Source organism: Rhinolophus hipposideros (assembly GCF_964194185.1).
Source record: "Rhinolophus hipposideros genome assembly, chromosome: 21".
Taxonomy (NCBI): Eukaryota; Metazoa; Chordata; class Mammalia; order Chiroptera; family Rhinolophidae; genus Rhinolophus; species Rhinolophus hipposideros.
In genome coordinates, this window is record NC_138067.1 from 33444769 (window position 1) to 33468375 (window position 23607).

At 55.6% G+C, this 23607-nt stretch overlaps 1 protein-coding gene across 4 annotated transcripts in view; it reads right to left on the reverse strand.

Moving 5' to 3' along the window:
• The window catches only part of CBFA2T3 (CBFA2/RUNX1 partner transcriptional co-repressor 3), a 58108-nt gene extending 35402 nt beyond the window's left edge, over window positions 1–22706 (reverse strand). For 2 of the 4 annotated variants that reach the window (XM_081032179.1, XM_081032178.1), the window contains exon 1: window positions 22372–22507. The gene's annotated coding sequence lies outside the window, so the exon portion shown is untranslated. Of the gene's footprint in view, window positions 1–22371 lie in introns of all 4 variants that reach the window. The other 2 variants (XM_081032180.1, XM_081032177.1) reach the window with 2 other exon arrangements.
• Between the last annotated feature and the right edge of the window lie 901 nt (window positions 22707–23607).

Below are 23607 nucleotides of genomic sequence, written 5' to 3' on the forward strand. Positions count from 1 at the left end.
ATTGATTGAATCAGGGCCTCCTATCCTTTTGCTCCTACTCCTCCGGTGGCACTCTACCTTAGCGAATGTGTTCAAAGACCATCATCAAGGGGCCTGCTGACAGTTACCTACAAAGATGCTCATCACAGCATTGTTTATGAGAGTGACAAACAAGGAACAAATAAGATGACCCCAATAGAGGGTTGGTTCAATAAACTCTACGGTCAATGCAATATCATGCAGCCTTAAAAACCGCACTGCTGGTACATTCACTTTGGAAACTGTTTCTCAGTATCTACTAGCCTGAACCATCACACACCCCATTGCACAGCAATTTTACTCCTAGGTACAGAACCAACACTTGTGCATCAGTGGCAAGGAACAAGAGTGTTCATCAGCCACCTTGTCACAGAGGCCCAAAGGTAAGCTATCCAAAGGCCCATCAAGACTCAAAGGGGCACAAGTCTTGGCAGATCCACAGGGCAGAATATTGTACGGCAAGGAAAAAGGACAGATAGAACCATGTGCAGCAACACGGCCGCATCTCACAAACATGCAGCTGACTGGATGACGCCAGACCCCAAAGAGCATATGCCATGTGCTTCCATTTAGATGAAGTTCAGAAACAGGCAAACTGGTCTGTGGCCTCAGAGTCAGGATGGGGGTTCCCCTGACAGGGAGTGACTAGGGGCACACGGCCTGGGGACAGGGCGGGTAACGTTTGTTATCTGGCACACTGGGTGAAAATTCAAGTTGTACACTTTTCCGTGTGTTGTAGTTCAAATCCATACCCACTTACTAGCAAAAATGATACCATGATAGATGGAATGCTATTTAATGATATGAAAAAGTCGCCCATGAGTGAGAATCAAAAGAGGTGACAAAATTATATAATTCCATCTTGTACGTAAACATATTGCACAGAGAAATGACCAGAACTCAATCTGTGACCGAGGTTCCTGGTTAGAAAGCAGGTCAGAGCCAAGAGGTTCTTGCTTGTGTCTTCAGAAGAGTCTGAGGTTTTGGCTGGGCCGTGGAGCCCAGAGCGCCAACTAACCACAGATGCCCCAACCCCTCAGACCTCAGCCCTGCGGATGGTTCTGGAGTCTGGTCTGTAGCATCCTGGCATTGAGCAAAGAGTTAAAAGGCGGGGGAGGGTGGAGAGCTCAAAGCTCTGGAATGAAAACCTTCCCTGCTCTCCAAAGGGCAGCAAACACGATCCAGATGTCAGGCCTGCTCACCCTGTAGCCGCCACACAAAGGAAGCACATTCTTCACCCAGCTGCTGGGGCTGAGAGCGGAGGGGGAGGCGCCCCGACATCTGGGCTCCTGCTGCTGAGGAAGGGGGCTGCCAGGCTGGGGGAAGGGCAGCAAAAGCAAGGGGCGCCCTCTTCTCCCAGCACCGGTCCTGGCACTCTGGGAGTCCCTTCCTATTCTTCCATGCACAGCTGCCTGTCACCAAGGGGAAGTGGCCCATCTGCAGGCTGGTGTACCTAGTTGAGTCGAAATGGGCTGTGACGATAAATGTGGTGGTGTGGTTGCCTGGGTGGGTGGGCACCAGGGAGCGTATATATATATAGAGATGAGTGGGTAAGTAGGAAGTGGATGGATGGGTAGAGGACGGGTGGGTGGGTGGGTGATTGGTGGGTGCAATGGTGGACAGATGGATAGATGCTGGGTGGATGGATGGATGGGTGGGTGGATGGGTAGATGAGTAGATGTGTGGGTGAGCAGATGGATGGCACTGTAACCTAAGTGTGATGGAGATGAGTCCCTCCCGGGGTACTCACAGGACACTATAGTCATACAGTGGTGGGAAAAGCCCACTTGGGATCAGGCAGGCCCCAATTCAGCTCCTGGCCTCATTTCTTGGGTGGCTGTGGGCAAGCTTCCTTGTTTCTCTGAGCCTCGGTTTCCTTATCCGTACAATGGGGGCAATGTTGTGAGGATTAAGTAGGTATCTGTTAAGGGAACCTCCACAACTGCTTTGCTCACACACACACCCCTAGCTAGGATGTTGGCTGGGGGTAGGGGACTCCAGGAGGGTGCCTCACCTGGCTGGGGGGAAATCAGCAAAGGCCTCCTGGAGTAAAGGACACCTACGTTGAGATCTGAACAGAAGAGTCCAATGGGAGAGTTTGTCCCCCACCCCCCACCCCTGCTCATGATGAGCTGTGACAGAACCCAGGGCAGAGGGAGGCGGAAAGAGGGAGTGGAAGAGAAAGAGAGAAGAGAGAGAGAGAGAGAGAGAGAGAGAGAGAGAGAGAGAGAGAGAGAGAGAGAGAGAGAGAGAAAAGTGTGTGTCCTATAGGGAGCGGGGCATGACCCCAAGAAAGGTTGGAAAACGCTTCTGGGATATTTAAAAGATGATCTGATATGTACACAGTATCTCTATAAGGAAACAGAAACTGCCCCTGGGGAAAAGACTTCCTTCTCTCTGCATTCCCTTCTGTATCAGACCCTTCCTTTTCAACTATGTCCTTGATTTATTTTAAACTGCCTGCTGCTCACCAACACTGTGCCCCCCCCCCAAGAAGCAGACAGTAACAATAAGTAACAGGTAATTACAAACTGTCACATAAGTTAATACACGGATCATTAGTATAGTTATTTTTAATTAAGGAATTGATGAAATCCAAGGAACTCATGGGGCCATGGACGTGAGTGAGCGTGGGCCCGTCCTCTGAGCTCATAGTTGGGATAAAGTGGGAAATCTTATAGACAGCTGCAGGCCCACCCTGGGCTAGGGGATAGAATGTCAGAGAAGATTCTAAGAAGATTCTAAGATGCTGCAGCTGTGTCCGGAAGGCTGTAGAATTTGCACACCTAAAGGAAGGTGGAGAGGAAGGGCGTCCCCAGCCGAGGGCACCGCTCAGCCAAAGGCACGGCATGGAATTCAGGAACAAACAAGAAGTATCAAGTTCCGCCTGCAGGTGAAGGTGGCTAGTGGGCAGGAAAGCCGAATGGAAGGTCAGGTCAGTCTGCGGAGGGTCTGGAAAACCAGGCCAAGCAGTGAGGATGTCCCTCTGCCAGCAATGAGGCACCACTGAAGGCTTTACTGATTCCCAAAGTGTTTTCATTGTTAAAAAACGTGCAAATTGGCTGCATATCACCTTGAACTCTCCAGAGGAATGCTGCCAAAATTTAAAATAATAATGCTGCTCACATGAATGCTAAATAATAATTAGGGACTGGCGCTTTATCCTGCACGTGTTTCTCCTGAGTGCCAGATGATTCTCCCTCCAACCCCCAGGCACAGAACGGCCACCCTTGTCTACATGACCTGTGTGGACCCAGTTCGCCTGTGACACGTACATGGAAGGCATGAAACACTGATGAGGGGTTGTGGCATCTAAGACGCAGCGACTTCTCTGAGCTTTATGTCCCGAGGGACCCCAGGTCATGTATGGTGTACACACACACCGTCCAGTATGAGCGGCTGAAGCGGGATTTTACAGAAATAAGCTCCTGGGAGACGCAGGGACATGACGAGGTGGTTAAGGCTGGCTTTGCTCCTGGGATTGTCCCTACCCTTTCACCCCCCTACTTTCACCAGGATGACCCTCGAGCTGGTGTGACAGAGCTGTGGCGAGAGTCGGCCACCTTGATGGCCCCCTGCAGGGAGCACCATGTGGAGCCAGGACCTGGGAAGGAGGAGGGCTGGGGCTCTCTCTTGCCCTCACCCAGAGGCACACGCAGACCCAACTGCCCCTCTGTGTCCTCTCAGTCCCTGGACATTGAAGACACCAACCAGGGCCTTCCTTGCCCCTGCACACATAAGGACGAAGCCAAGCCCACGAGAAGAGCCCACCACGGCGGGGGCACTAGACTCTCTGCCCCTGGCATCACTTGGTGGTCCTCCTGCCTCTACCTTCATGGGAGAGGCTGGGGGGCTGCTGGAAAAGCTCACTCTTCCTCTTGCAGAGAATGGGTAAGGGCAGGAGGGCAGGCCCTCCCGGGGCCAGCCCCAAGCTGGGGTCTTTTCAGCAAAATCATTATTGACGTCAAAGCCATTACCATCCTCACATTCCAGATGTTCAGAGAGGCGCAGGTCCTCACCGAAGTCACATAGCACTAGCCTGGGGCTTGAGTTCCCAAGGACACCACAGGCATTGCTGGCCGCAGTGTGCTGTTCACCTCCTCAGATATCCATGGCTGCAGTTGATTTTATGATTTAACCCCAGCAGCACCCTAGAGCCTGGAGTCAGGGTGGCCTTACACCACCTCCAGGAGGGAGGGAACTGAGCCCCAGCCTCAGGGTGGCTGCTGACAACACTCTTTGTGGATTCTGAGCTCAGAACTCTGGGGTGCTGTCTTCTCAGGGCCCTGCTCTCTGATGGATTCTAGAATGTTCCACCTTCTTGCCCAAAGAACTATTGAGATGTCTTAGAAATTCCAATCATAATTCACCCAAAGGGCATAGCCCAGACTCCTCCATTGCAGGTGGTACCAAGAGCCTCAGGGGCACCACACATCCCCAGTTTTCGGTGCAGAGCTTTTTGTGCGTTTGCTGCAAACCTGGGGCCAAGCTTTTCATCTGCATCACCTCTCACATGGTCACATGAACCCCATTAGTTACCTATTTTCAGAGAAGTCAGCAACATGCCCGTGGTGAACCTGGCAGCCTGGCACCGACAGGAACTGTCATCACTCCCCCAGCAAAGAAAGAGACAGGGGGCAAGGAAAAGGGCCCCCACTCCTGGGCCCGCCCACCTGAAGTCCCCTCTGTTGACAGTTCTCCCGCATCCTTCCAGACATTTCTGAGTAAATACAATCCTGGTTGTGTTTACCCTTTAAGAAAAGGCAAACACAGGTGCTACAAGTCAGACACTTCTGTTATCGGGGTTTTTCCGCTTGACGCTTGTCGTGCGGGGTGACAGGTGGGGTCTCTGGTCCTGCTCCCCACATAAGAACACAGGATATGGTGAGGCCAAAAAGGAACACCCACAGAGCCATAGATGGGGGAGTCATACTAGTATATTCTCGCTGGCAGCACTATAGTCTCACTAGAGGCTGGATCCACACTGTCTGCAATCCGCCATCCTAACTGCAATCCACTCTCGTTAGCTCAGCCACCATCTTCTTGCTAGCCCCCATTTTCTGCTAGTGTAGCCACAGCAGTTATATTAGTGGCCAGTGGCTCACTGGTTACAGCTGACGGCCAAGTAGCCACAGCTGATGGCATCCAATCACAGTTGATGGCCATTTACTACCTGAGCCAGCACCTTTCCAGGTGAGGCCGAGAGCCTGGAAACTGCACTCCTGGCTCTGTCCCCACAACACTGATGACCCGAGGCCGAGCTTAGTCTGCAGGTCTCAGTGTCCTCACCTGTACAATGGAGATAATTATCTCCTCCCTCGAGCGAGCATTAACAGGAGAACCAAAGTAATACCACATACACCCAACGCTTGCCGCAGCAGCCAGGCATACAGCAAGGGCTAAATTAATGCCAATCTTTAAATAGGCAACTCCCTGAGCACTTGCTTTCTCAAGGCCCTTCACTGAGCTCTCCACGCAAAAGGGCTCCTCTGCCTACCCCTGAACCCAGGTGGCAAAAGGATCAGACCCTGCGAGCACAAGGCAGGGGGTGGGGGGACAGGCCCGCAGTTCTTGCCCAGCACACGCTGGACCCACAACGCACCTCCTTGGTCATTGAGAAGCTCCGACCCAGCACTGATAGTGTCTGATGATGGATATTCCAGGTCTGCACTATGCGTCGAGGTCACCATGAGAAAGTGGCCTTGTATGTGACAGAGGAACATGGGGGTGACTATCTGAAGATGTGGCCCCACTGTGCACCACCGGGCCACCAAATATGCAGGTGGAAAAGGGAAGCTTTCCCCTCCCCACCCAGAGGGGCACCAAAGTTGGCAAGACAGGGTCCTCTGCCCTTTCCCAGCCCTGCTGGCATCCCCACAACCTGGGAACAACATCTCCTTTCTCTGAATTTAAGGAAAACAGCCTCCTCTGGAAGAAAAGCTTTTAACCAGATGTTTCCTCTTGGCCTGAACCTCCCGCACCTCCCTTAGCTGGGCCCCCCCCCCAGGCGGGCGGGCCTGCTTGGCTCCCACACTAGGCAAGGCGCAGGGGAGACCAAGTGATTTCAATTCTTCTTTTTCAGAAGGGGGAGGAAAATATTAAAAAAACGTGTTTTACAAGCCTGCCTTTGCCATTGTTTATGTAAACAGGTAAATTGTTTCCTGCCTCAATTAAAAACATCTGCCACATAAATGAATACCAATTAACTCATCCTGTTTTTAATTACTCTGTTAATTACACGCAGGCAGCAGAAAGGATGGCTGGAGTAGGGAAGCTGAGTGCCATCCCTCCCCCTGCTTGGCAAGGATCCTGAATGTGTCTGGCTCCTGGAGGATGAGGGTGGCAGGGAGGTGGTGGCACGGTGCCAGCTGGGATTCCCCGATCAGGACTGCTGAGTGGGCACCTCCTCACAGGGTCTCCCTGGGTGGGGGGCCAGCGGGGAGGGGGTCCTGGCTCACACCAGGGAGGGTGGAGACCCCCTTCGGCATGCCCTTTCTGCCTTCACCCCCTTCTTGCATCCCAGCCTACTCCAGCCCCAAGGCTCCACCTCTAGGCCCTGTTGTCACTGCAGAGGGAGGAGGGGCCTTAAGGGCACTGCACTCATGTCCTGGCCGCGTCTTGTTGGGACAGGTAGGCAGCTAGAGGGATGGAGGCTTGGTCTCATCCAGAAAGGTCCGCCTTGGGGGGAGATCAGAGTACCCCTAAAGGGCACCTCTGCTCACTGAACACCCGCTGAGCACCCCCCCAGAGTTGTCCATGGCTGGAGGCCTCTTAGGGAGCACCCTCATCCCCCTCCCATGCCCGCCACCAGTGTTTCATTTGGCTTGTCCTCCTCAGCCTTCATTGGATTTAGTTGATAAAGACACATCCTCCTTTGCCAGGCCCAGGGCATTCTGTCTGGAGGTGCTCAGCACATGCTTACCGAGCGAACCAGGCAACCTCACCTATGAACACTCACCAAGGATGCATTATTATTCCTATTTACACGGGAGGCCGGGAGGGCAATGACCTGTCCGGGGTAATACCACCTATGCCTGCCAGAGTAGCATTTGAACCCAGGACTCCAATTCCAGGGCTTGTGGCGAATACACCATCTATCTCACAGCGAGTCAAACTCACATGCCAATGTTGGGTGTGGGGTGGACCCTCAAGTCTGCGTGTCTGACAGGTCCCAGGGGGTGCCCCACCTCCACGCCCCAGGTCTCTCCTTCCAGGGTCATCTCCTGGTCCTTGCTCCGCCCGGGACAGTACATCCCGCCTCCCATGGACAAGTGTGGTTGTCAGACACTCTCCCCATCTTTGCCCCCAGGTTTCCATGGTTTATAGATACTGAGATGGTCAGAGCTGGCTGGCCCTCGGAGCCCATCCAGCCAGAGTGGCCAATAGGTTTCCACTTGCGTGCAAGTTCATTTAAGCGGGGGTACCAGAACAACTCCAGGGGAAGGACGCTGCTGTCTCAGGCCAGCTCAAAGGGAAAGGAATGCCACAATCGATTGGTGATGTCTGCCACTGGCATCAGACTGAGCAGATTGATTAGCCATGTCTGCCACAGGCATCAGAATGAACAGAAGGGAAAGGTACCTTATGTGTCGGTGCATTACGATCCAGTCCACCCCTCACTCCACAGATGAGAAACCTAAGGCTTACAGTGTTCTAGAACAGTCTGCCTCTCCTACTATCCATGGGTGTCTGCTCAGTGGGCTGTCTGCACCAGTGGTCTTCTCGGAGGGATGAGTCAACAATACATAAATGGACAGACCAGAGTCCAACCCATATCTGTCCCTAGGGGCAAATCCTTTCCACAGACTGCTTGTAGCTCTTAGACACCAGCTGCGAGCCCCTACTTGAAATGCTGTCCCAACTTTGGAAAGAGGAGAGGGGAACAGCCAGCACTAAGTGTCCAACAAAATATTAACTCATTTCGTCCTCCCAAAAGCCCTGTGAGGTCGTTCTGTTACATAATAATAGAGATGAAAAAGTAAAACATATTACACTCCAGTTTTATAGGTGAGACAACTGAGGCACAGAGAGGTTAAGTAACTGCCCGAGGTACGTAGCTAAAAAGGGCAGAGCCGGGGTTCTGACCGTCAGTGCAGCTCTGCAGAGGCCCCAGCCTGAGCTGACCAGCTGCCTGGATCCAACATGTATCCAAATAGCCAGTCTCCCCAATTGAGCAAATGGGGAGGGAGAGACTAAGAGGAGCCCTAGACGGTGAGGCCTGGCTGCAGGCTAGTGAGGGGTGGGCACAACTTTTGAATTTGAAATCAGGTGTCTCTTCACTGTCTGGCCATGGGCTGTGAATGGGTCCCTTTACCTGGCTGGGCCTGAGTTCTCCCTGTGACACGTGGGGACGTTTGCCTCTGCCTCCCAGAGTGGGCATAAAGATTCTGGGGCTTTCTTGCAGTTCTCTCTGCCCACTGCTCCCCTGCCTCTCCTTCCAGGCAGGCTACCTGACTGAACTCCTGCATGTTGCCTGGTTATTCCCTGAGCCACGAGGGGCCTGCGTTACATGCAGCTGGGGGACTTGTACCTGAGACCTCACCAGGGAGGGAACCTCTTTCAGACCTTCTGTAACGTATGTTTCCTTTCAACACCCACAGCTATTGTAAGGGCTGGGGCCGTTTCTCTGGGGCCTTTTCACCAATTTGAACAATAAAGTAACCTTGTAGCAGTGAAGCCATTAAGGGGTGAGAGCTCCCCACAGCACAGTGGGGCCCTGGGCCTGTTGGAGCAGGAGTCCTAAGCCAGCTCTCCCTGACAAAGGCAGAACCACATCCACACCCGAGAGGCTCTGTGAGGAGCAGCCGGGAAGTAGAATCCATCCCCAAGGCCTGTCCTTCAGCAAGAGACACCCCTCTGGCAGTCCTACAGCCCTGGGTGGTCCAGACAGCAGGGAGGTCTCCCTGCTTGTGGGAAGGAGCCCAGAGACTCTCTGGTTGGGACTTTAAATTGGAGATGGCCACAGGGAAAGGACTGCAGGGACCTCGGGTCCAGCACACTCCCACTCAGGGATCTGAGTACCGAGGGGTGACCAGGCAGGGGCTTATAAGGGTGGACCCAGAGTCAAGACCTGGGACCCCTTGCTGTGGAGAGAGCTGCACCGCTGGGTTTAAACTCCAGTTTAAAAAATTTAACCTCTCTGTGTGAATGAGCGAATGAACCAGCTCAGGGAATCACCTGAATGAATGAATTCAGGATGGCTGACCTTGGCAGAATCTCCTCCCACCCCACTAAACATTTCTCCTCCAAAGTTGCAAAATGACGATCTGCATCCCCTTCATGGGTGACATGGGCAATGGGGTGGACAGTTATAACAGAGGGGCGGTCCTGGGAGAAACTAGAAGCCACCAATCAATGAGTGTTCACTGTGGTCAAGCCCAGCGTTCAGAGTGTCCACACGCTGCATTAGCGACCTGCGCTGATTCCAAGGAGCATAGAGAGGACAGGCGCCTGCCTGGGGCACACAGCATGGCCTCATCCATGAGCCCTCATTCCCCTGAGCCCTCACTCCCCTGACCCTGGAACAATAGACCACGTCCGCAGAGGCAAAGGGTCTGTTTCCAGCAATGCCCAGGCCCCCTCCCCCCAGCCTTGGGAAGGTGCCAGGCAGGCAGATGGGCCTGGCGCTGGTGCAGCCGTGGTGGCAGCTGCTTTGGGGTAGACGAGCAAGGAGCCGGGCCCCACTGCTTCTCTCCTGAGCGCGGGAACCTTCTGGATGTTTTGACTCTTTCTACCAAATGGTCTCGGAACTTTGAGATCTGGGGTGGGGCTCTGCTGAGTCAAAACAGCCCTCGAGGGGTTTTCTGTGTAGGTGTGAGGGTACCTTCCTCCTGCTCTTCTCATCTTGGGGGGAGGCTCGGAAGCTGGTGGAGGCCATCTTCCCCTTTGACAACAGGGAAAAGTGAGGCTCAGAGAGGGTAGAGACATGTCTGAGGTCACATCTCCGGCCCCAGGGTTTCCCCTCTGAATGCTGACAGGTTGGGCCAACGCATGTGCATGAGCCCCTGTGGCACATGCAGAATTGGGCCATGCATTTTTTTCTGGGGGTTCCAGACCTACATCAACTTCTCGGGGCCACTGCATCCTCATGTCCTGTGTACCCCTCAGGATGGACTTTCTGAGGCTGAGAAGTGGGGGTCCCTGACTGCCATCGAAGCTGTGGGGTGCACACGCTCTGCACCTGGGGAGTGTGAAAGCTTTCATGATGACTATTTTTAAGAGAGAGGCTGAGGAGGATAGTGGGGAAAGACAAAGTACCCTGTCATATTCCAAAGTGTCCTCACGCCTGGACTGCCCCTGCCAGTCCAGGGGCGGGAGACAGGAGAAACATTTCTGGCTGCAGAGTGGCCTCTGCCGAGATGAGTGCTCCAAGAGTGTTTGTAGGACTCACTTTCTCCTTCTGTGAAATGGGGACAAACCTATCATTGTGGCAAGCTGCGGTGAGGGAGTTAGTTCAGACCTGATATACCAACCAGGACACAGAGCTTCCGGAAGCTGGAGCCAGCGGTCTGATCAAAGAAGTAACATGCCCGATGCCCAAGAGGCGAGGAGTGGATGTCGGCTCAGGTCAGGGTTATTCTGGCTCCTAAAAGGGATAATGAATTCCTCTTCTGATTGCTAGCTGGACAAGCCTCTCCCTCACCACCAAACTCCTTCGGAATGTCCAGGGCCCAGCCTCGTCTCCAAAATGTCTGTCTTTGGACCCTCGCTGCACAGGACAGGTTTCAGGGGACAAGCAACTGTCCTTCCATCTCCTCCTGCTTGGTGGTGGTCACAGGCCAAGCGGTGGGAAAAGCTTTGACACCGAGGTTCGCCACATGTCATACCAACACAGATAACCTGTGATCACCCAAGGGCTTTCTTCAGGAAGGACATGGGTGAACACTGAACCTGCCACCCACGGAGCCGTAGACAGACCAGGAGGACTGTCCCAGGTGCCTGTGGGGCCTCACACTCAGCAGGATTCAGTGACTCTGGAGTCCCCTTGGGGCTGACAGCTGGGACAGTAGGCCTGCAGGCCTGGGACGGCACAGCTCCAAGTGGGAATCTTGTTCAGGGACAAAGTGGCTGCTCCTGTGTGGTCATCGGGGTAAGGAGTCAGGTAGACCCCACAGGATGATAAAACCTCACGGCTGGATCAGTGCAAAGCTGGGCTCAGGAAACAGTCTTTTCATGCCTTAGTATTCATGCCACCACCTCTGATTAGACAAAGCCCTCAGCACCCACAGTGCGGCTCCCATCCTGGCCTTCTGTCACCTCCCTGGACCTTCCCACCTACAAGGCCTGCTCGTTGGTCCTCAGATGTGCCTCAGGACGTCTGTGCTACTGTCATCTACGCCAGACAGGCTGTGCACCGACGGCCACCTCTTCCAGGCCTTAGCTCACTTACTTTATCAGCGAGGCCTGACCTCGCCAGACAGCGACCTCCCACCTACTAAGACCCTCCCTGTGGCCCTCCCGGTCTCCTTCATTCATGGTCTGGCTCTCTCCAGAGGAGCAGCCCCTTAAGGGCAGTGGTCTGTCTACTTGATTCTGGAACAGTGGCCACGAGCAGCAGGCGCTCAATGGTTATCTGTGAAAGGAGTAAATATGCACCCAAATCAATTGTATTATAATGGAGACATGTCTCAGTTAAATGTCACCTAGCTCTGTGCCAGTGTCTCATGGGCTGGGCAGCAGTGACCCCCACCCCAGGGCCAGCCTCTTGAGGCTCGTCTAGCGAGAAGATAATAGATGGAAACAGAGCGACGGTGGTCCATTCGTCCCGCCACTCCCACCACAGAGGTGGTCCGAGGAGGGAGGGGCTGAATTTTTGCTGCACATAGAGAGCTACATTGTCTTCTGATTTGGAGAGAAATGAAAAATAATTATCTCGTGCACCCTAGCCAGGATCTGGGTGTTTTGATTTTGCCCTGTATCCAGAAAGGCTGGGTCCTTCTCCAGGGATTTCCCCACCAGCCTCCTGTCTTGTGTGGGGTCAGCCCAGGGTTCCCAGAGGGACAACAGCTGCATTAGCTGATGGGGGCCACACCACTACAGTCCTGTCCTGACATCACATCTGACACCTTCCACACTTCTCTGGGCATCTCCCTGCAGGAGGTGGGTTCTGATCCCCTCCCACCCACGCCACATGGGCTCCTTATTGTGTGAGGACTCCCCTGTCCTTGGCAGCCAGAGGGAGGGCCACGTGGAGGTGCTCTGTCAACAGCCGGTCACACCTGGCACCAACACTGGCCCAGGACACCCTGCAGAGCCGGGCTTTCTGTGGCAACACGCCCAACCGCCAAGGCCACTGGCCAAGGCCCTGGACATCCCGAGGCAGAGACACAGCGTCCCCTTTAGGCCCTGTCCAAACTCCTGACCCAAGCAACCCGGAGCATGGTGTGTACGTGGTTGTTCTGAGCCATTGAGCTTGAGGTAGGCTGTTCCACAGCGGTCAGAACTGGATGACTCCCCGTGAGCACGCAGGGCCTGTTCTAGTGAGTGATTCTGGGAGGACTTGCTGTGCGGATGTGCCTTCTCCTGCCTCGGAGTGAAGACTGGCCTGCAGTGAGCCCTCAAGAAACGTTTGTTTGAGAGTGAACAATGTCAGGTGTGCCAACTGCCCCGGTTGGCCCCAAGCTGTCTCCCTCCGTGGGCCCGTGCAGGCAAGTCTCAGGCCTGGGAAGCAGACTCAGTGAGGAGATAACTGTTGGTGGAATCAAATACAGTGACAGCTTGCAGGCAGATGAGCTGCTGCTGTTCAAACAAGCCTCTCCAAGTACCCGGCAAGGGCGTCCCCACCAGCCAAGGACCCTAGGCATCAGGGCCTGTGAGATGTAGTGGGGGGCCCCCAGGTGGTATGTGTTCCTGTTCCCCAGGGCCTCCTGCATCTAGTTCTTGTCTGGGCTCTGGAGGGCAACAGGGAACACACAGACAAAAGTCCTGCCCTCACAGAGCTGACCTTCTAGGAGGGAAACGAGCAGTGACGCGTAGAAGAAAAGGCACAGCATAGGGAGGGTGAGGGTGCTGTAGAAAAACAGCAGGGGTAGGGCACTCACTGAAGAGTGGGCCCCTGAGCGAGACCTGATGGGGGGTAGGTGGGAGCCATGCAGGTGTTGGGGGCAGGGCACTGCAGCAGAGGGTCTGCCAGTGCAAAGGCCCTGGGGTGGGAACATACCTGCGCTTGAGAGATAGCAAGGAAGGTAGATTTCAGTGAACAACTGTGGAGCTGGGTTGTGTGGCCTCAAAGCCACCCTGAAAATCTGGTCTGTCCCTGGAGGGGCTGCATCTGACTGGCTTTGAAGGGGCTCTCTCTGGATGCGATGTGAGGAGAGCCCAAGCTACCTCCCCCATAAGGGTGCAAGGATAGAAGCTGGGAGACCAGGTGCAGAATCCTGTTCATGTTGTGAAGGTTAGACACAGGTGCCGGGGAGATTTAGTAACTGTTTGTGGAACCAAATACAGTGACAGCTTGCAGGCAGACGAGCTGCTGCTGTTCAAACAATCCGCTCCAAGCACCCGGAGAGGGCGTCCCCATCAGCTGGTGACCCTAGGCAACTTCATTCACCAGCCCAGGCCACGATGTTGTCACCTGTGGAAAGGGGATGGTGGTGGCCACCCTCACAGACTTGTGGGAAGACCCGGTGACATATGCAGGGAAGCCCAGGTCACCAGGGTAGGTGGCTCTTCTTAATTCATCGCTTGAAACCCAGTGGACAAGGAATTAAACCTAGAGTGACCACATGACCCAGCAATCCCTTTCCTAGGTATATACCAAAGAGAACTAAAAACACATGTCCACACAAAACCTTGCACATTAATGTTCGCAACCGATTATTCACAATTGCCAAAGGGTCGAAATAACCCAGATATCCATCAGCTGATGATAGATACACAAAATGTGCCTATCCATGCAGTCAAAATTATTCAGTCATTAAAAAGGGGTGGGGTACTGAAGACACATGCAACATCACAGACAAACCTCAAAAACATTACGTTAAATGAAAAAAGTCACAAAAGGCCACATGGTTGGTTCTAGTTATATGAAAGGTCCAGAATAGGCAAATCTATAGAGACGGAAAGATGAGTGGCTTCCAGAGGCTGGAGGTCGGGGGATGGGGAGTGAATACTAAAGGGTATGAAGTCTTTTTTTGGGGCAATGAAAATTTTGGGGATGGCGATGATGGTTGTACAACGTTGTGAATGAGCTAAATGCCACTGAATTGCACCCTTAAAATTGGTTAAAATGGTGGTATGGAAGTTCCTCAAAAAATTCAAAATAGAACTATCATATGACCCAGCAATTCCACTTCTGGGTACATACCCAGGAGAAATGAAAGCAGGATTTCGAAGAGATAGTTGTACGCTCATGTTCATAGCAGCTTTATTCACAATAGCCGAAGGGTGGGGCGCCTCAAATGTCCATTGATAGAAGAAGGGATAAACCAGATAGTCTCTCCATTCAGCCTTAAAGAGGAAGGACGTTTTGACACCTGGTACAACATGGAAGAACCTTGGGGACATTATGCTAAATGAAATAAGCCAGTCACAAAAAGACAAATACTACATGATTCCTCTCATATAAGGTCCTTAGAGGAGTCAAACCCACAGACAGAAAGTAGAATGGTGGTCAGTAGGGGCTGGGGAGGGGGGTAGGGAGTCAGGGCTTAATGGGGACAGAGTGGCAGTTTAAGACGTTCTGGAGATGGTTAGTGGCAATGGTTGCACAATGTCAATGTACTTAATGTCACCGAATTGTACACTTAAAAGTGGTTAAGATGGTAAATTTTATGTTCTGTGTTATTTTAGCACAATTCAAAAACACCCAGTGGGGAGACTGAGGCCAGGCAGGTAGTGACCTCTCCACCCCCTCCCTCCAGTAGCCTGTTTGCGTTGCTAACAGCACAGGGTTGGGGAGCCTGAGCTCAGTGTGAGGGACACAGGTGTGTGATGAGGCCAGGCTGACCTTCCTCCCTTGGCGGCTTGGGGCCCGACCTGTGGATAGCACTAATGTGGGAAGACCATAGCTTCCCTTTTCCCAGGCTCTGTGCTCTTCTCCACCTGGGGGACTAAGCTGGTGGGCAGGGAGGGTGGCTGCCCTGGGGCTGGTGGTTCTAGGAATGAGGAGGACAAACCAGGCCCCAACAGGCTGGGGATGTAAGGGCCTTATTATCTCTACTTCAAAATACACACCCCATATACGTAGGAGGGACCCCATATACGTAGGAGGGACCCTAAGGGAAAGTCTGACCAAATAACCTTCTAAACCAAGAGGTCTAATTAGGCTGAAGGCCACTGTGATGTGAGGAATGCCACACAGGAAAGGGGTCCAGGTGGCACCTGGAAGAGTTCTCAGGCCCTATTAAAATCAGCTAAAAGCCCTCCGTATACATGACAGTAACACAGATCGTCCAGGACCTCATAGCTATCCTGACCTATCCTCTCAACCTGGAAGCTCCCAGGGCCAGGACAAGCTCTGACTCTGACTCAGAAAGGGAAATTGAGTCACCCCAACCAGACGGTGCCGGGTACTATGGTGGGTCCTTCGACCAGCTCTGTAATGACCTGATTGTTGAAATTCCAATCATGGACAGAAAGGTTTCACATGGACAGAGAGAAAATGAAGCCCCAAGAAGCCACAAAAAAGCGAAGGGCTAGCATGTGGGCTGGTCTGGAATTTGGGAGTCTGCTCCCCAGAACTGGGCTCTCCTGTGACTAATCCATGCACACGGAGAGTCACAGGCATCCTGGGACAGTGAATGGAGACGTATAGTGACAGGCGCCATGGGACAGTCCACAGAGATGTGTAGTGACAGGTGTCCTGGAACAGTTCCTATAGATGTATAATGACAGGTGTCCTGAACAGTCCATACAGGTGTGTTGTGACAGGTATCCTGGGACAGCCCATGTGTATGTGTAGTGACAGGTGTCCTGGGACAGTCCAAATAGGTATAGAGTGACAGGTGTCCTGGGGACAGTTCATGTAGGTGTGTAGTGACAGGTGTCCTGCGACAGTCCAAATAGGTGTAGAGTGACAGGTGTCCTGGGGACAGCCCATGCAATAGTGTAGTGACAGGCATCTAGGGACAGCCCATGTAGCTGGTAGTGACAGGTGTCCTTGGACAGCCCATGTGGTGTGTGGTGGCAGGCATCCTGGGGGTAAAGTTCCATCTCTGAGGCCATTGCTGGGGACCTTAGTGGACTCCGACTTCAGTCTCCAGGGTGGGGGTCCTGGGTGGGGCAGGTCTGTTCTAATTCTGTGCTGGGCCCCACCTGAGCCCTGGTCATACTCAGACAATGTTCCCCTGTTGTCACAGTGCAGCGGGGCCCAGACGGGTGGGTGGGGCTTAGAACCTGGCACGCTCTCTTCAGCTGTTATCAGCTCTGGCCACCTCGACTGGCCATGGACTCTCCTACGAGTGCTCCAGGGCACTCAGGTGAGGCCACACTTCCTTCTTCTGCCTATTTTTCACACCTGCACACATATACATTATATGCTCCCATTTACATATACCCCCACTTGTGCAGTCACACACACAAGGACCCCTGAGGCCCGGTGACAGTCCAGCCACGGTTCACAGAGGGAGATGCTGAAACCTCTGGCAAGAGGCAAGGGCCTTGGAACCCCAAGGACTGGTGGCACGTCCCTGCCATCTGTTTGCGGACCTGGTGTGGCAGAAACATAGAGGCTCTGGAGTCAGATGACGGGGTTCCTGAGTTGAAATCCCACCTCTACCACCAAATAGCTACGGGACACGATGAGCCCAGCCTCAGTTTCCCCTCCGTGAAATGGGAGGGGAATGAAGCTTGTATCCCCAGGTGGCACAGAGCACACAGAGCTTGGCTCTGCACTTGCTGTCTCCCCATGTGAGGTGGTAGGTCAGCAGGCATGGGGGCTTGGGCTACGCAGGACACAGGCACAGGGAGAGGAAGCCCCCTGCACAGGGCATACTGGGAGGGAGAAACAGGATTTGAGTGCAGAGCCAGCTCATGCCCTACCCACCAATGAACCCCAGGATGGCGCTTGGTATCCTCCCAGAGACGTGACAGCCATGTCCACAGGCCAGACACATATGGACCTTTCACACCTCATCACAATCCGAAGAGACAGGAGCCCTGTGACTGCATTTTGCTTTTGAAACCAGAGACACAGAGAGGGTGAGTGATTTGCTGATGGTCACACAGCTACTGGGAGTGGAATAGGGGCTCAAATCCAACCACGGGGGCTCAGAGAAGCCAGCGTGCTGCCCATCCCCCCTCCACACTGCTTCAGTGAACGGGGTACAGGCTCCTCAAGCCGGGCAGGGGACTGTGGCCTCCTCTGGTCCTGATGATCTCCCCTGCCTCTCAACACCACCCCTCCCTGCCTGTAAGAGCGGCCCAAATAGCTGGAGGACTTCCCTTTCCTGGCTGCTCCCAGGTCAGGCCCACCAGAAGAGGGCTTCCTTGTGAGTCCCACACGTGGCCCAGGGCCACTGGGGCACGAGGAACCTTCCTGCCCTGCCCTTGGGAGGTCCAGGAGTGTCTCCAGCCAGTTCTCCTCCTGCCCTGCCCCCATTGTAGACTTTTCTCTGCCTAAGTAAACAGAAGAATGCCTCAGTGCCCACACATCTTCCCCAAACCTCCTCCTGCCACGTTCACCACACTCAGCCTCAGAGGCAGCCTAAGAGGCTCTCAGCACCTGACTCTGGGAGGCTGACAGTGTGCGTGGACAGTGAAAGGGACAGACACAGGCGGGCGAGAGTGTGTGGCTGAGCAGCAGAGGGGGCGCTGGCGTCTCGGCAAAGAGACATCTTCCTTATTACGCATCTTTGTTTTCCTTCCAGTGACATCTGGCTCACCGTGAGGTCCCACGAATTACAAAAAGCAGAAGTCTTAACTTCTGTTTTATTGCTGCAGGAAGCCGTGCTGCAAACAGCAAGGCGGGAAGCACGTTCTGGTTCTCGCACGTCTGAGGCTCCAGCCCAATCCTACAGCCCGCTCCCCGGGTCTGGCTGTGAACTCAGAAGTGGGAACCAGGAACCAATTATTTATCACTTTCATCATCATAAGTTTCCATCCTGAACGCCAGGTCTCCGCCTGGGTCTTTCCACCCAGTGATGCTACAAGGGCGGCTTCCACTCCAGGAATTTGTTTCCAGACAGCAGAGCCCTGCTTGCATTAGCGTTCTTGGCTAAAGGTGGCCCTCAGAGGCACTTGGGGGCTGGGCCTTCCCCTGCAGCCCCTGCCCATCACGAGCCTTTATCCAGGCCCCGTGTAAAGGGGGGACCCAGTCTCAGGGAACTGTAAAAGCAGAATCAGGCCTGCCTGTTTTGTTCAAAAATCTGGGGGCATGACCCCAAGAAAGGATTTGGAGGTGTGATTCATTGTCCCAAACAGTCCTGGGAAAACCAAGAGCTGTAAAAATAAGCAAGACTAAGCCAGCAACAACTGATTTCTTGGAATACACAATGGTGCCCATCCAGCCTGGCCCGGATCCGGGAGATCCAGTCCCCCAAAAGCTGTGACACAGGTCAGAAAAGAGCCTCACTCAATCCCTGTGAACTGGTCCCAGGGAGCCCGGGCCCTCAAAGACCACACCCCAGATGGATACCCACCAATCAGGAGTTTCCAGCCTCCTCCTGCCCCTCCCTCGGGGGCAGTGGCTCCTGATGTGATTGATGTACATGGGATTTGTAGGAACTCTGTGTAAGCCTGTGCTTGCAGGCCCCACACTGTCCCTCCAGATTCAGAATGTGGGGAAAGCTCCAGGGGCCTGTCCATGCTATAGGAGCAGCAGTGTGGCACCTGCCCACCTGCCTCTGATGGAACTCTCTGGGCCTCAGCATCTCTGTCTGGAAAACGGAACAACAGCGGTGCCCACCTTCAGGGTTGTTGTAAGGTCAAATGAAAGGAAGCATGCCAGTGAGCAGCCCGGCACAGTGTAAGCTTTTGTTGGTACTCATTAATACGACTCTACCCCCTGCCTGGCACAACATAGGAGTTCATTCACTGTCTGCCCAGTGAATGAGCAGTGGATGACAGACACTTGTCATGGCCAGTGCAATAAGTGAAGTCATGGCAAGGCCATCCTCTTGCATTTACAAGTGACAGAACTCAGATGCCCCCTTTCCCCAAAGCCTGGGAGGTGACACCAGCTGTCCAGATATGGATTCCTACCAATGTTATGCTAGGTTTGGATGCCCTGTTATAGTAGCCAGACAATGTCCAGTGGCTCTTAGAGGGTCTTGAACAACAATGATCCCCTCCCAGCTCTCCCCCTCCCCCACCGGGAGTAGTGGGAGAGGATGGGGCTGGTCAGAGCCCAAGGAGAACTGGGAACAGATGGGATAGGGCTGGCCTTGGGCCTCCGTGATCCAGACAGGGCAGAGGTGTTCTCCCTCCCCCCTGGCCCCAGGTAGCCCCTGATGTCAGTTACAGCTGTGTCCCACTTGCCTGAGGCCAGTCCAGGTGAGAGTTCTGACATCTGGGGCATTAACCCCTGTCAGCACCAAGCAGCCAGCCACCTGTCCCTGCAGGTGTGGGAGGAATGCTGACATGTAGGCCACAGATGAGGACAGGAGGGCCTTGGGCAAAGGAAGGCCAGTGCAGGGGCTGGGGCCAAAGGCCAGGTGGCCACTGTCATGCAGTGTGGGGCAAGGGGGAGGCCAGTCAGACCCGGCTCCCTTCTTGAGCTTGATGGGCCTGCACCTCTCTGGGCATCTGTGAAATAGAGAAAGTTCCACCAGCCTCACAGGTGTCACGCACATTCAGACAGCGAGTGTGCGTACTGAGTGGGGCTTGGCCAACAGTAACTGCTCAACAAGAGGCTGACACTCGGACTGTTAGCGGGGACAGACACACGCACAGGTGAGTGCAGCGGGCGGCATGAGTGCAGGAGGCAGCAAGCACGACACAGTTCTCCCACGGCAATGCCAATTCCCTCCCTGAGAGTGCCACTACTTAAGAACCTACTATGTGCATTTCTTCACCATACCCCAGGGAGATGGGTCACAGAGCCTCTTCCATGTTTTGGATTCTAAACACATTGATGTGTGCACATGCACACAATGACTGGATAGAGATTTCAGATCAGTTAAATTCAGCCACCGTCCTGGATATCCTGGTGCCATGGGAAGCTAAGGATGAATCAGACGACCCCACACTCAACCCACTTACGGAGCCACAGGGGAAGGGGAGGTCGGACAGGAGCCCCACAATGGTTTCAAGCGGTAGGGAAATGCCTCGCCCAGACCCCACCCTTCCTGCCACCCCTGGGGAGCAGCGGCTGGCTGGCCCTCTGAGAGGTGCCAGCCCTGCTGGCTTGAATCTTGCGGATTAGTGACCCAGCCTTCCGGCGTCTCCAGATCCTTGCGTAGGAAGGAAAATTAATTTCTTCCAGTCATGCAGAAATGAAAATATGTGGAGCCAAATCAGAGAGATTTCCTGGAGGTGGTAACTCAATTATGAGGATAACCCGGTGACAGTGAAAGAGCTTGTGGACCCAAAAAGGCTGGTGGGCAACCCCAAAGGGTGCAGGAGGAAGACATTCTGCTGAAATTCTCCAGCCCACCAGCCCTGGCTGGGCTTGTGAGCAAGCGGGTACCACACACACGTGACTGTCCCTTCCTCCCATCACACATAGATCAAGGCACCGCCAGAGAGAGCCGGATTCTGCCAGAACACCGGTCCTGATGTGATGTTCTCCTCTGCCCTGCATCTGTCTAGCTATTGGGGAGTACAGAATGCCACATCTGTCCCCATGGCTCAAGTTTGTCCTCTTTCTCCCCTTTTCCCTTTCAACATATAAGAGTGGCTTGGCAACATAGCCTCAGACAGCGTGGCTCTTTAGGCACAGGGTGCTTGCCTGCACAGAACAGAACCCTCTGTCTCCTGGGCCCAACTAGAGTTTTCGGGTTTCCCCCATCCAAAGGACAGAAGGTCAGGGTGGGGCAAATGACACAGATCCATTCCAGTGCATGTCACAGTGCAGCTCTCTACTACCATGCCCAGGAACTGTGGGCAAGACATGCCCCTGCCCCTGCCCCTGCTGGAGAAAGGATGCCAGGGCCTGCCTTGCATTTGGGACAGGTGAGGGCTAGGCCCGAGAGGGTCTAGCCCACCTCTCCCCTTGGGGTCCCAACCTCAAGAAGTTTCTCAAACCTTGCAGCAACTTGCAAGAGCAATGCTAGGACACAGAATAGCTAGCCCCCTTTGTCCCCAGCCAAACCCTGTCCTTTGAGGGTGGCCGCCCTGGGAACCTCCTGTTTCTGGGTCCAGGGGAGGAAACACACGCCCATTTAGACATAATGAAGCGGCATCCTGGCCACAGGGTCAAAGACGGGACCTGACAGTTATTCAGATCACCCGACACAGGAGCATACGGTCTCCTCTATTCTCAAAGAAAACATTTTTCTCCCTGGCCTCTGGAACAGACCTAAAGCCTTGGCCCTAACAGTGGAGAATACAGGCTTATTGGGGGGTTTTTGGCAGGGGGAAGCAGGGGTCCCCATACCTACAGGGATCTACTACCACTCTATGGCTGCTGGGTCCAGCACACACAGTTCCCAGGGGCCAGAAGGAGGGACAGCCTGGGGCTGTGTGTTCAGAGCCCAGTGGCTCACAGTGTGGCTTTCCACCAGCCCCACTGCCTTCTGTTCCACGTAAGCCCGTCTAGGGCTGAATTTCCAGCCATCTGTCCCTCTACATCGGCTCACACCTCCCTCCCTGCCATTCCCACAGCCTGGCTCTCAGCCTGCCCTACACGCAGATGGACGGTTCCCAAAGGGTGTGAGCATAATCGCTGCCACGGGGCTGCACCGGCGGCACCAGGGATGTCAGGACCCCAGGGAAGGTCTTTCCAGCCCCTCTCCCCACGCATGGGCCCCCTGGGGGCGTCTGAGAAGACTTCACCCCAAGACCGCTGAACCCCTGACCACCATTCGCCTGGGTGGCAGGACCAGGAACCAAAACACGAGGGGGAGGGGCTGGACGGAGCTTTGGTTCCCCTCTCCAGCCAGGCCACTGGCACCTCCGTCTCTCCTGGGGTCACTCTCTTCGCCCCCTCCCAGTCTCCTGTCACTTGGTCCAGGGCCTTTGTCAGGAAGCCCAGACACCCCAGGGGAGCCTGCGGAACTCCCCACCCTTCCAATGCAGTTCCCACCTTAAGTTTGACCACATGTCTGGGCAGAACAAGCTCTTGGCTCACCTGGGGTGGGGGGACATTCAGCCCAAGTGGGTGGGTGCTGAGTGGGCTCCAACTTTGCAAAGTGGGGAGGGGGTGTCGCGGCGGACGGTGCACTCGGTGCGGCTGCGAGGAGACCCCGGGACGGCAGCCACGGGCAAAGTCGGGGTGAGAACGACAGCGGCGCGCGGGACAGACGGGGCACTTACGGTCCTGAGGTCCGGCGGACGGAGACGATCGCACTCTCGCGACCTGGCTCCTGAAGTGGCTTTTCCTTCGAACTCGGTCCCCGCCTTCGTAACTTGGGGGCGATCCGCGCGCTGTCTTCTCCCGCCGCACCAGGCTCAGGAGCGCGGCGGGGCCGGGGCGCGCGGGGCGGCCGCCTGGGCCATTCCCGGGCTCGGCTCCGGCCGCTCGCTCCGCCCGCCCGGCCGCCCGCGCGGGAACAAAGCGCGAGCACCGCCCCGGGCGGTCTCCGGCCTCTCCGGCCCGCGCCCGGTCCAGCCGCCGCGCCTTTGGCTCGCGGGCGCCAGGCTCCGGCTGCCGCGCGCTCACCCGAGTGTCTCACGGGGCCCCGCGGCCCCCGCCCCGCGCGCTCCGCCTCCGCCTCCTGCCCCCCGCCGCCGCCGCTGCGCCACCTGCCTCCAGCTCGGCGCCCATCGCGCTCGGCTCCGCCCCGGGGCGCCGGCCGCTGGAGAGGGGCTGGGGCTCCGCGCGGGGCCGGCTCTGGAGAGGGGCTCCGCGAGCCGCCGCCCCCGTCCCCGCCCTGGGGCAGCCGTGGACCCTAGGGCGCGCCCTGCGAACTCGGCTGGGGGCTCTAGGGCGCAGCCAGTGGCCCCGAACGCGGGTGCGAGTGTGGGGGGCCGATCCAGCGTGTGGGAGTGGGGTGTGTGTGCTGATCCGTGGAGTGCCGTGCGGGGGGAGCGCAGCGTGCCTTAGAGAGAGAGATGCGCGCTGCTCTGTGGGGGAGGGTGCCCGCGAGGGTAGCGCCGGGTGCGGCGGAGTGGGGAGCGCCGAGTGAGTGTGCGGGAGCGCGGGGTGCTGCGGGGGTGGGGGACGCGGGGGTCTTGCGGGTAGCAGTATGGGTGCAGCGCAGGGAGCGCGGGTGCCGTGGGTGGCGGGCCCCTCGCTCGCGCCCACCCCCGCCGGCTTGGCAGGCCGCGCCCCGGGAGGGCGGGCGGGGGCCTGGAGCTGAGTGTGCCGCTGCACACACCCACCTCTAGCAGTCCACCGCGGCCCGCCTCACAGTTTTAGGAGTCGCGGCGTCTGGCGTCCAGGCGGGAGGCGAGAGGCAGGCGCCCCTCCTCCCGCCGCCCGCCCGCCCGCCGCGTGGCCCGGGAAGGGCCAGGTCGCCTCCTCGCTCGGCCGGCAGGGGGCGACCTCCCCCGCCACCCGCCCCGGCAGGCCCGCCCTGGCCGGCGAGCCCAGCGCGCCGGGTCCTGCCT